The 13,850-nt window shown below is 41.6% G+C and overlaps 1 protein-coding gene across 7 annotated transcripts in view; it reads left to right on the plus strand.

The window, feature by feature from the left end:
- The window catches only part of nav1b (neuron navigator 1b), a 122,398-nt gene that overhangs the window by 75,514 nt on the left and 33,034 nt on the right, over positions 1-13,850 (plus strand). The gene's annotated exons all lie outside the window — the stretch shown is intronic.

A 13,850-nucleotide genomic window follows, 5' to 3' on the forward strand; every position in this document is an offset into this window, starting at 1 on the left:
GTTTGTGTACAGTGTGTATTCAGCAGTGTTACACATCCTAAAACTGAAAATGATTAGTCAACAAAGTCTAAAAATAATAAGCCGATGTTGACTCAAACCTCGGTCTCCTGTGTGAAAATCCTGTGCTTGACCCACTCATCCACCACTAACTCTGAGTCACCCTTTATACTATGTCACCTGCGATACATATGTGAGTTTTCATGCATTATTTTTCCACTTTAATCTCAGAGAATATCCGAAATTGGCTACTGTTAGCCCTGACTATGACCTATTTGCCCTAATCATAACTGCTTCCAATCTCAACGCGTGATTGTGACAAGTACTGGCCAATCACAGCACACAGGTATCATAGGGATGGGTTTAAATAGCCGAATAGCTGCAGTGTGACTCTTCTCACCCGTGTGCAAATACACACTCTGTAATTTGTCCTAGTGCAGCTGAGATAAAAACAGAACAGATGATGATAACAGAACAGCACTGAACAATACAACATCATAGCACCCAGACTACATGTGGCACCGCATGAGACTGTGTTCCTCAGGATGAAGTGTGCATCAGCTGCACTGTGGCTACATCTGTCGGGGGGGAAGTTTTCCTGTCTGAGGCTGATGGAGACTGTACATTCATTTTCCAGTCCAATAATCAGACAACGAGTCCATTTTCCGGGGCCTTGTGGAGATGGGGCGGGCCGGCTGCAGTCGCTGATGCATCTCAGACCCATTTACTACACTGATATGCTGCTGCTGTGCGATGAGGCCCAATCCTGTTTGCCTAGCTGTGGTCAAACTCAATACAGATCAAAATTAGTCACTGGGAAGATCAGAGATGAAGCAAAGCTCTGCTGGCTTTTTCATCTGAGGACTGTTTTTTATTTTTTGAATGAGTGATACTTAAACAGACATAAATCACTGAACACAGTGATGTCGTCTCTCTGAAATAATTCCCCACATTGTACTGCTGCATCAAATCCACCAAGGAGAGGAATGTCTGCTCGTACTCTGCATCAAAGGCTTCAAATCCAGTGAAGTCCCATGGTTTTCTTTCTAAATGCCAAGTGGAGCCTCCTTTAATACACTGTTACAGAGCATGTACACTCAACTCAACTGAAGGAGGCACAGTTTACCCTATTGTGCCTCCTGCTGGAAATTCAGTGTCATGACACCACATGGAAAAGGACAGCAACCGTTGAAATTCATGCAGATTTACTGGATTATTTTATGGTCTCTTGTAACATTAACTGAATAAGATATAGTTTTACCTGCTCAGAATGTAGGTTTTTTTCATATATATTTTATATGGAGTGGTGCCCTCTAAAAATAACACAACTATTATAGCTGGAAGATGCATTATATGTCTCCTCTTTCCACATACTGCACTTTATGGCCTTGGGCTGTTTTTCATGCTTCTGGTCAGGCCCCTTAGTTCCAGTTAAGGGAAATCTTAACGATACATGCTAGACCACCGGTTCCCAACTGGTGGGTCGCGGTCCAAAAGTGGGTCGCGGGCCCATTCTGAATGGACTGCAAGGGATTCACAAACATGTCAAGTTTGTAAAAAAACACACTTTATTTTGAAGTACAGTGTATTTCCTGCACAGAGCTTTTACTTTGAAGTGCAGTTTTCTGCTGTAGGGTGAGTGACTAACAGACAGCTACTTGACAGAGACAACATGGCAAAATGCAAGTACAACTCAGAATGTATCAAACTGTGGGACCTCGAGCTAATGACTAAGGAAGTTGGACCATTTCGGTGCCACTGTTTTAGTCTATTGGTTCCCAAATATACAGTTGTCGTATATGTCAGCATTTCATTACTGTAAAGAATACTAATAAAATATTTTTTTTAATATGAGGTTGATTTTCAAGATATACACTTTTCATCTCAATCTCAGAGGATAAGGGCACACTGACGACCTAAACACAAGCTATCTCTCTGTCTCTCTGCTAAACAGCTTAATCCTACATGAAGAAGTATACAACTTAAAAAGCCAGCAAGCTAACAGCACAATGGCCAAGCATCAGGGAGAAAAAAAACACTAGATTTGCAAAATAGAAGCCTTAAGTATGTATGATTATTGAAAATATAATAATAAAACATGATACAGGCAGAGACTCATATAAAAAGTTTCAAAAAATATAGGAAAATTCCTCTCTTATGGAGTATTAACAGGAAATAATCCACAAAAAATACACCCAAAAAGCTCAATTTACACAAACTTCCTACAGTTACTGTGATCACTATTTGGGTTCATTGTACAATTTATCAGTTCATCCATTCTGTTATTGTCATGCAGTGAATACAACATGAACTAGCCGTAAAATATTGTCACTTAGGGGTCGTCAGTTTACATATTGATAGAAAACAGGTCTCTTTAAAGGGAACACCAGCTAAATTCAGAATCCCAATATGACATTTCCATGGCCTATGAAAATTCAATCGGTGTTTGTGGACACAAGCTGCTCTCTCACAGACAGAAACCACAGAGGGAAGTCTCAAACTTGTGATGTTATCAAGTATAAAGCCTAAAGTCTGGAGCTGCTCCATAGACAATGAATGTGAGACTGAATGACACAATGTGTTATTTTTCTTCTTTACACCCAAATAAGCTTTATTCTGTTGTAGTGTTCTCAGTTCTGAGAAAGAGTTCATGTTCAATAATATTTTTGGACTGGCTTAGACCATAGGAACAACATGGGCATAGTTTCCTTTTAAAGATAAAGGCTGCTAACCACTGTTTAAGATGATATTGTGTGGTGATAGTTTGTAAAAGGCACTTCCTTTTTCAGCATCACAGTGCCCCTGTGCACAAAGCAATCCATAGAGCAATGGTCTGCCACATTTGGAGTGGAAGACAAATTTCTGATCTCATCCAGCACCTCTGGGAAGAGCTGGAACAATAAAGTTTGAAAGAGCCAGGCCTTATCACCCAACGCCAGCACCCAACCTCACTAATGCTCTTGTGGAAGAATGGGAGCGAGCCCAGCTCTAAAATCTTGAGGGAAGCCTTCCCAGAAGAGTGGAGACTGTTATATAGCGTCATATTAACATCCGTGGTTGTGAATGAGATCTACAACAATCAAATATGGGTGTCATATTTGAGCTATTTATCATAATTTGACAGCGTTTATGTCTCTTCAGCTTAGCTCTTTGTTGACCCATTAATAGGACGGCAATATTTTCTTGATTAACCCTTAGAAGCCTGAACAAATGGGCTTGATTTCTGTAAAAAAAAAAAACATGGGAAGAAGGCAATGACCATGACCCAAAAAACTGGCAAAAAATTAGTAGAAAGAGAAAATTAAAAACAAGAATATTAGTTTAAAAAAAAAAGACAAACAAAGACGGAAATGACTTGAAAAAAGTGCTTAAGAATTTCAAAATGTAATAATAATAATTACTATTATAAATATAGTTTTGCACTAGCTTTTTTTCTTGTTTCCCTTTAAAATAATTGTTGCTCATTGCCTTTATTCCCATGTTTATTAAGGAAATTGCACCAATTTGCGCAGGGTTCCAAGGTTTAAATACTTGTGAAAGGCGTCAGACAGCAGCGCAAGAAAAGGGTCAAGTGTTTAATTGTTTAGTCTTTAAAGTGTCCAAAAATTGTGAAAAATGCTTATCACAATTTTCCAGAGCCAGAAGTGACATCTTCACATTGCTTCTTTTGTCGAACCAACAGTACAAAATCCAAGCACTCTTTATATGCCATCATTAATGACAAAGAAAAGCAGCAGATTCTCACATTTAAGAAGCTGATACCAGCAAATGTTTGGCACTTTTGCTTGAAAAATCAAATTTGCTTGAAAAAAAAAATCAATTTCTAAAAAAAGTCAACTAATTAATCAACTAATCTAACAGCTCTATCCATTAATGTTTCAGCTGCCTATTAGTGCTAAATATTTAAAACAATTCAAGATAATCCCTCAGATAACTCTAGATTTCACGTCTCTGTCTTTTATTCCCTCTGATGTATTTTAAAGAGCAACTTGCAGATTAATGTTTTTGCTAGATTTATACTTAATATTCCCTGAAAATGGCCATTTGAAGAAATAATGCAGGATGTTTTTGTTTTACAAAACATTCAGGCAGAATTACAAAGAAAAAAAGTACCCATTCTGAGCAATGCTTCTAAAAAGGCTCTTTTTTAACATCATATTTAGGCATATTTCTTTTAAAAAAAAACTCATTCACTGATTCATTGGGGGGCTCTACCCTGCAAGTTGCTCTTTAAATTCACTTTTAGACTCTCATATTGCAGCACAGTTTACAGCACCAGAGTCTGACATCACAGCTAGATCAAAAGCCACACAGTAAAGGTCAGATCATGAAAATGGTTTCTTGCCTGGTAACCTCAGTGACGGTCCTCGTGCTGCTTTGACCTCCCACAGATGTGTTAAATCTCTTTTTTAACCGTCGGCAAATAACCCAACGGGCAAGAAGCAAACATGCAAAGGATGTTTCAGACACAAGCCATTTGGTTATCGGCGCAGGACAGCTGTTGGTGTACAGTACACACAGGACTTCAAGGCCTTTTAGATGACAGCTTGTTTAGCAGCTCTGTGGCCTGGCTGAGATAAACAGGAGACGAGAGCAACGCAGCACTGTAAACAATTTATCATCCATCATTCTGGGCAAAGATCTACGCATCCCAGTTTTTGTTTTGCTATTAGAAAATAAAGTTTCAAAGTAACCAACAGGTAGACAAATAAAAAGGTTTTGTGTTTGAGCAACACGCAGAGACGCGTAGCACTCTTCTCAGATGATGATCAGATGTATGATATCATACGATGGAGGCAGACACAACAATCTTTTATCAAACAAGCGTCTCATTCTGTGAAAGATGTTGTGAGGAATGCCTGTGTGTCTGGTACACACTCTGACAGCACAACAGTTGTTTAATTTCAACAAAAAGTCAAACCACAGTTAAATTCCATTTAAGCTGACTCTGTATTTATATTACAAAATGTGGCCTGATGTGGAAAAACAGAGAGAGCCTCAAAACTGTAATACATCACGAGGGTCAATAAGTTCTTCTGTTTGAAATATTAACATTTGACAATCCTAATGTGCTTCTCTCATATCTCATCTTTGCTTTATCTGCTTTGTAATGGATCTCCTGCGGGATGAAACGAGCACAGATTCATGTCGTTTGGTCACGTACAATCTTGGTCACTATTACTATAAGTCCATCTTGACTCAACAGCAGACTGAAACGATTCTGGCCTGAGACGTTGACAGGGCGTGGGACTTCCTCGGCCCACAGAGCCTTTACCTCCTAGAGTGGTTTACAGAGCTGAGATCTGGTGAGGTCATCCCCGTGAGGCTGTTTCACTGCTAATGAGAGGGGGGGAAGGTTTTCCAAGGCTACTCATGCCTGCCTGGAGGTCCTTGTGTCATCTGTCGGTTTGTGGTTTGCGCTCATAGTGATTCAGGCCTTACCTTGGACCCAGTTTTTCCAGCTAGGCCCCAGAAGGTAATGAACGAAGACGGAACATGTGTTATTTTTACGGACATTCATCATAGTAATGTCTTCAATGTGAAAGAACGCCTGATTCACCAAAACCTTTTTATTGGGCTTTTAAATTTACTGTCCTGCTACGGGTCCATTTTTAGAACCTTGAAAATCACACTTTAGACTCACTTGAGAAATCACTAAGACTGATTTAAATCACTAAGCTATTTTTCACAGAGTGTGTTCTGTTTGCACTGGAGTCAGTAAATATTAGCGTTTCTGAAGAATTTCATGCAAACAATAAGCATCATTCAGCACTCATCACAAGATGAAGTCTTTAATATACTTTAATATCTGCCTTTTATGGCTGAAAGTTTCCTAGGGGAATACTGCCTTGCAAATTTGGCTAATTATATATATATATATATTTTTTTAACTTAATTTTAGTTTATTAAATAGTTGCCACATGCAACACAACTATTGGGCCATTCCTTCATTCATTCTCCATAACTTCTTATCCCGGTAGGGGCTGCAGGAGTGCTGGATCCTATCCCAGCTGACACTGGCCCAGAGGCAGGGTACACCCTAGGTCGCCAGTCTATCACAAGGCTGACACAGAGACAGACAACCATTCACACTTACATTCACACCTACGGCCAATTTAGCTTGTATGTCTTTGGACTGTGGGAGGAAACCAGAGTACCTGGAGACACAGGGAGAGCATGCATACTCCTCACATAAGGGCTCCCCCACCCCGGGTTCAACCCAGGAACCCTCTTGCTGTGAGGCAACAATGATAACCACTCCAGCCCAACAGGCCAACGGGCTGTACTCAGCTCTAGAGATAGGGTAAGGAGCACAGACATCCCAAGGGAGCTCGGAGTAGAGCCTCTGCTCCTTCACGTCCAAAGTGGTCAGTTGAGGTGGTTCAGGCATCTGATTAGGATGCCTCTTGAGTGCATCCTGTTAGAGGTGTTAGGCATGTTAGGCATAGGCATGTCCCACTGGTAGGAGGCCCCGGGGTAGACCCAGAACAGCAGAAGCAGAAGAGGGAGTGATATCCTGATTTTTAGTCTCTACTATGGGTCAAGCTCATAAAACACTAGATCTGGGGTGCCCGATGGCTCGTCTGATAAAGCAGGCACCCCATGTACAAAGGCTTTGTCCTTGCCACAGTGGCTGCAGGTACCCATGGTCCTTTGCTCTAGGTCATCCCCTCTCTCTCACCCCCTTTCACACTAAATAACTGTCCTATCAATTAAAAGCAAGAAAACGCTGGATCCTACATTTCCCAGCATGCAACTCAATAGCATACAGCCTAAATGCTTTATTACTCCACATCTAAAGTTTGTAATACAGGCTCTCTTTTAAGACTACGCTAAGGTAACCCTGATGAATTCATCTGGATAATTTCTTTTAAATCCAGAAAGCTCCCCCCTTACACAAAAGGCAAGGTGAAAAAAAACCCATCGTGGGCAGTGTTGGCCAAAAGCTTTGTTTAGGAGATAATATCTCCTACAAGATAATAGCTACGTTTAGCTTCTGTTTGTTCCTATGTAGGAGATAAACTTAGGTTTTGGTCAACATTGCCCTCAGATAAAAAAAACATTGACCTCGCCTCTCAGGGTTTCCATACCCCCTTGAGCAGGGGTAGGCAAACTGCAGCTCTAGAGCCCCTCTCCACTGGCCTTGACAAAATGGAAATGATAATGGTTATTTTATTTAACATTTTAATTTTTTATTACTCTTTGTTGAAGGCCTAAAGTGATTCTTAAATTCTCCAATTGTAGCTCTTGATTACTAATCCAAACAAGGAAAAGTCTTGGAGGGAAAGAGAGAATTTAATCATGCGCCAAATCATTCATTTGCTTTCACCGCCAATGCCACAGAGTTAAACTACCAAATAATCACGAATAGCCCACTGCAGAGTAGCTACCTTGCGGTAAAACATATGAATGAATGCTCATTTAGGCCTAATTTAGTTTTAATATGTTACCTTCATTATGAGCCTCAGATACGCTCCAGACAGACTTTATTTTCCCAAAAGAGCCACAGAAATCATTTAACCCCCACTACCTGTCCAGAGTTTATATTTGGGGCCCATATGAGTAGTAAATGGGTTGAAAAACAGGCCGTAAATGGGATTGACCATGGGTTCCATATTGGCCCAATGCCAATTAATTACATCGATGGCTTTACTCAAATGGGCCCCACATGGTTATGTTAGGGCTACCTGGGTACCAATTGGGTACAAGCCCAAAATGGGCATCTTATCTGGGGCCCACTTGTGTAAACCCACCTGTGTGGGCAATTGGTATGGGGCCAACCACTGACACGTGAAGTGGACAGCACTGGTCATCTTATTACAATGCAATGTTCTGTTGGGAAATCTTGGGTTCCGACATTTGCATGGATGCCATCTGACACGCTCCATCCACTTAAACACCAGTGCAGACCAGGCAACCCCCCATTATGGCCACGGCACTCCCCAGTAGCTCTGGCCCCCCAGCAGGACAGTGCGCCATGCCACACCACAGAAACTGCTCAGGAATGGTCCAAGGAACGGGACAAAGAGCTCAACGCATCAACCTGGCCTTTACATTCCCCAGATCCCCATCTGATCAGACATCTGTGGGACATGCTGGTAACCCACCTCACAACCCACAGGACTCAAAAGATCTTAAGCTAACGCCCTGGTGCCAGACACTATAGGACACCCCCCAGAGGTCCTGTGTCCATGCTTTAACGGGTCAGAGCCAAGTCTGGTCCGAGGAGCACCCACCATGGATCGGCGGTCCCAGCACATATTGGCTATATTTAGCTCCAATTTAGTCCAGCTACATGTAACCCAAATCTAGCCGATTTAATTTTGAAATTGATTAAATGTAATTTTCGCCATTGCAGATGGCGTGCAGTATGATATTCAATCACGTATGGAGAGTCAACAGTAATTAAAATATGTTTATCTCCATTTTTTGGACATGGTCTCTACATAGCCGTATAATTGATGACGTCTACACTTTGGCTATGGTTAGACGTCTACCAAATTTTCACTGACAGCCCAAATTCAGCCGTGATTTAGCCTAGACGTCAGGTCTTCATGTAGACGGCTATTAGACGTTTGGGGTATTTGGAGGTTAGCTTGATGCCTTGAGGTCTTTGTCCTGTTCCTTGGGTCATGTCTGAGCAGTTCTGGGGGGCCAATGCCATCGATAAGTGCTGTTGCCATGAGGGGGTTTATTTTGTCTGGAGCACGTCAAGCAGCAATGTTATTCACTTTAACCACCAATGGTTTTAATGTTTTGGCTTATGGGTGTATATGGCTCATTTTTCATCCAGTTTACTACCCACATGGGCCACATACAAATGTCAGCTGGGTAGCTGAGTAGTTCTTCCGATGAGGAGTAAGCTGAACTTCATGTGTACAATTGGTGTAATGCCCTTTTAATCAACTGTCTCTCCTGTTATCTTGGTTTATAACTCAAAGTGTGGTCAGACAAGCTAACTTTTAGGCTAACTTCACAGCGAGGCTAACTTAGAAACAACTGTACACTTTATAACCAATTTTTGGGGGGCTAACGTTAATTCGGATTTCAAAATTTTTGGTTAGAAGATAATTCATACGAACATAAATCAGTAAGTAAACGCATAAAAGGGAAATTTCGGTTTATTTCAACCTGTCTCCTATCGTCCTAAATTTGTGTCAAGTGACTAGTGATGAAAAATAATAGTTAGCATGTTAGCCGTTAGCCTAGATACAGCCGGGGCGCATTAGTAGCGTCAGACCTGTTAAAACGTAAGTGAACGGGCATCCCTTCAAGTGCAAAGTTAGTCCACTAAACAAGCTTTTTTCCACAAAGACCGCCTCATATCATTAGGATAAATGTCAGAGAACATATAGAAAACGACATGTAAACATGTTGTCTTACCTTACCGGTGTGCTGCCATGTTTGTTTATCCCTCTAGCTCTGCTTTACAAAGAGCCTGCCGAAATATATCTCGCCAGCTCTAGATAAAGCCCAGCTGGATACTAACGTTACTCCAGGTGGAGATGTCTTGTCCTCGGACACATCCAGACCTTGAAAATAAGGCTGCAACCGGTCCCATTCCTTGCAACAGAGGCATTCCTCTTCTGTGGGCACTGGGGTGCAGCATTCACAGGTACACCACCAATCTCCAGAGCTACTCAGCCTTGCAGCAGCCATTCCTCCTCTCTCGTCCTCTACCTGTTGCGCCTCTCTCTCTCTCTCCTCCTCCATTCTTCAATTTCACGAAGCTCTTTGTCAGTGTATCCTTCCAGCTGTTGCTGCTTGTTCAGGCATGCTATGAGATCGCTGCTTGTTCTCACAATATTTCGGCAGCAGCACTAGATGATAAACAAACATGGCAGCACACCGGTAAGGTAAGACAACACGTTTACATGTCATTTTCTATATGTTCTCTGACATTTATCCCAACGATATGAGGCGGTCTTTGTGGAAAAAAGCTTGTTTAGTGGACTAACTTTGCACTTGAAGGGATGCCCGTTCACTTACGTTTTAGCAGGTCTGACGCTACTATGCGCCCTGGCTGTATCTAGGCTAACGGCTATCATGCTAACTATTATTTTTCGTCACGAGTCACTTGAAACAAATTTAAGACGATAGGAGAGAGGTTGAAATAAACCGAAATTTCCCTTTAATGTACTAATTCAGGATTAACCACATCACTCAGTAGCGGTCACTAACGTTTTACACGAGGTTACCATGGTTACCGCTCAGCTCGAGAGCCGTTGGCCATCATCTCTCAGAGGAACATCAGGGTCTCTGGTCTCGTCATCCCTTCTTCTTCTTCTTTTTCCCGTTGTGTGTGTGTGTGTGTGTGTGTGTGTGTGTGTGTGTGTGTGTGTGTGTTTGGGGAAGGGGGTGTAGCCTGTCCAGTCAGCAGCAGACCGCTTCTCTCTGCTCTCTGAATGGGAGACAAAAGGGGGTCTTTACTGACGGAGGATATGAATTTGAATCGCAGCAGCAGCAGCTCGCGGATAATTCACGGAAGTTGTGCTCGGCTGAAGGTGTAAAACGGTCACAAATGAGCGGTCGTGTTTTGGTCGGCAAAGTGCCTCCTCTGCAGTCGGCGCCAAGAGCCAAAAGGACTTTACTTTTTACGCCAAGGTAAAGATGATATTTCAGTACGGGTTTTCCCCTCAACGTTGAACAACTTTTCCGACATTTTTATGCTGTGAATTTCCTGTATTTCTCCTCTTAATACAGCATGTCAAACGTTAACGGTCGTTTCTCTCACAGGGACCTGAGCTAATACAATTATTCGTTGGTTTTAAATCATTTTAATATTACCTGACTTTTCACTAATGGTACACTAAAGTAACATTTGCCGATTAAATACTTATGATTAAAGGATGAATTCGGCTGCTTTCACAGCATTCATTATACCTAATTAATTTAATTATAGTTAAATAATAAAATAATAAAATGTAGTTCAGTCAGTAACACTAACGTTACTTAATTGAGGTTCTGCTGTTTAAGAGTTAGCCTATACATGTGTGAATTGTGTTGATATGAAGCTGAAAAAACTAGCTTCATGCTGACAATGACTTGGCACTTGAAGTGATAACATCTGTGGAAACACATTTTTATTCTTGCAGGACACTGTGGTCCTTCTACCACAGCTATCTGCATAATAGAGGATGTCTTCACCACTCTCTCAGCCATAGGCATGCACACCATGAGCTTTGTCTTTGCTGTCTTTTATACAGAAAATAGACATGGTGCCAGAAGTGAATTGCAAGATGCATTCTTCTGACTGTGCGCAATTTCATCTGGTTTTATGGCTACAGTAATCTCACCTTATTTCTCTGTAAAATGTTATGTGCTCTTTTTTGTTCATCTGTCTTGTTTGCACCAATGCTACAAGTCTTGCCATTGTCTTAAACTATACATATATGTCCTTGTGTATGTGTTTTTAATAATGTTGTTGAATCCAGGTCCAAGTCTGGACGGTGATTGTCACATCCCCACCCTGCTCCGCCGCACCAATCATCTCTCAGTCCTCTTAAATCAAAACATTTTCACAGCCAACCATCTCAAATAAAAGCATGCAGCAGACACACAAATCAGAGACGTTGGAGTCGTGCCACAGAAAACAAAAAAGTTAATTGCCGCCCTATGTACGAAGCATGCACTTTGCTGGCGTACTCCCACTCCTCCCTGACTAGATTACACCTCTGAGAGCAGACACTTTTGGCATGTTATATCAACAGCCCGCAAGCCCTCCTGCCTCTTCCTAGGCTGACATCCCCGAGGGGTTATTCATGGCCCCTCTGTCGCCCCTGACAGAGGTGGTATTGTTCAAACATAGCACGAACATCTGGGCTTAATGTAAATCAAAATTATTCTCTGTATAGATGGTATGTGAAAACATTTTTAAACTCTCAATTCAAACATTAATCTTTGGTTTTTCCCTGCTCGTGTCAGGCTACGCCGCTGAGGTCATGTATCTGTGGCCACAAATCAATTCAGTAAAATGTTGCTTTTGTGTATGAGAATGCTTCAAACCAGAGCAAAGTGTCAGGGTAAGCTTTTTGTCTGTTTTACAACTACGACTCAGCTACAGCTATGTGATTATATCCAATTCTGAATGTGTATGGGCCATTTTTGTCCCCCTGTATTTTTCTATGCAATTCCATGTTCCATGCCTCTGCTAATTGCAGCCTGCAGAGCCACAAAGAGCATTTTCAGCTCGGTGGGGAAAGCAAAAGAAAGGGGAAAGAACCGATTCAGCTCGAGCAGTGACTCAGCTTTTAAAGGGTCTTATTAATTTACCTTTTCCACTGTGCCACATTTTTGTGCGCCAACATAAATTTGATTACCACCTGCGGCTGCCAGTGGTAATGATGGGGAACGTAATTATACAAATCTGAGTTGGACTCGCTTTTAGCTCTCTGGAGATATAATTTTTGAATTCAACAAGGCATTATTGCTTTTCTAAAGCACATAAAAAAATGTTTTTCCTCTTCAATTTTAAACCCCCCCCCCCCCCCCCCCCCCCCCAGCCTCTGAATTGTTTTATCCTCTTGTGATGTTTTGGTTGACTGAGAGGCTACACCTCTTGTCGAACTCCGCACAGTGATCTGCATTTTAAATGCATTCAAATATGATGTATGTAGAGACGTGATGCCCAGCGAGCAGTTTCTCCGGGCTGTCGGTGCCCTCCTCACATGAGAGGCCAGTCTGGCAGCATCTGTTTCGGGGCGACGCAGGGCTTCATGGTGGGGTGGAGGGAAGGGTCAGGGAGGGGTTAGAAGCCTGTCACTCTGATTTCCCCTCATCCTGCTTCATAGAGCATACCAGACCGCTTTCTTAAACCCTGAGTTGTCAGTTGCCATCCTTTTTATGCAGCGTGATTTATCAGCATATCCTGTAAAGTTCCCCTTGAAGTTACAGTTAAAGATTGCAGTGTGTTGGCCTCTGTTTTAAAAACTGCTAGCTTTGCAGTCGTGGTGATTTATTGAAGCTTACATGTTTTTCTTAAGCTTTATTTTTAGGGGTAGAATTACCCATCCAAACTGACCATTTGACTGACTGCTAGTTACGAGTTTCCCAAATAAGCTGTGGTGGTTTGCTAAGCTCCATTCACCTTTGTAAAGTTTGTGAACGGTGGGTTATATTGGGTGAAGAAAGCTCCAAACACAAGCATGGATTTTATAGAGCTGAATGAATTAAAGCCTCTGGCACCATAATCATACTATTTTGGGTCTTAGCAGTAAGCCAAGGAGCTGTTATACATCTTTTTTTTTGCAGTGAAAGCCTTTTGTTATACAAATATCAGAAAGTTTTGGAACAAGCATATGTCAGACTATCCTCCTGAGACCCGAACTTTTGTTGGGTATGCATTTTTAATTTCTCAACAGGGCCCGATAAGTATAAAAACATTGTCAATGATAGTTAAGTCCCAATGTCCTCAAACGAGACGATAATAAAGGCTCAGTGTCTTTAAACCAGTACTTCCTAATTAACACTGTCTTAGCTTGTTACTGTTGCTTAAATTGCTCAGATTTGTTGCCATATCAAACTACAAACATTATTAATTATAAATAAACAGCATAAAATGTGATCAGGTTTTGGAACTTGTCCACTTTTGTGTCGGGATTGGCTGCAGACTGACTTGGCAGAGATGGCTGCCAACTTGTTTTTACATGGATTAGTGTGTTGTGCTCTTACCACTAATAGATGGCACAAAAGGTGTCCACAGATGAGGACAACGGGTTTAAGTTAAGTAGAATGATTATAAAGTCAAGTAAACCCAAAATATGATATCTTCATATGAGGACACAGGGTCTCAGGAGGATATTAGATAGTACTAATCTAAACTGAAAGATCCATTCTTGAAGCTTTGGTCAACA

The sequence above is a fragment of the Epinephelus lanceolatus genome, chromosome 1, assembly GCF_041903045.1.
Source record: "Epinephelus lanceolatus isolate andai-2023 chromosome 1, ASM4190304v1, whole genome shotgun sequence".
Taxonomy (NCBI): domain Eukaryota; kingdom Metazoa; phylum Chordata; class Actinopteri; order Perciformes; family Serranidae; genus Epinephelus; species Epinephelus lanceolatus.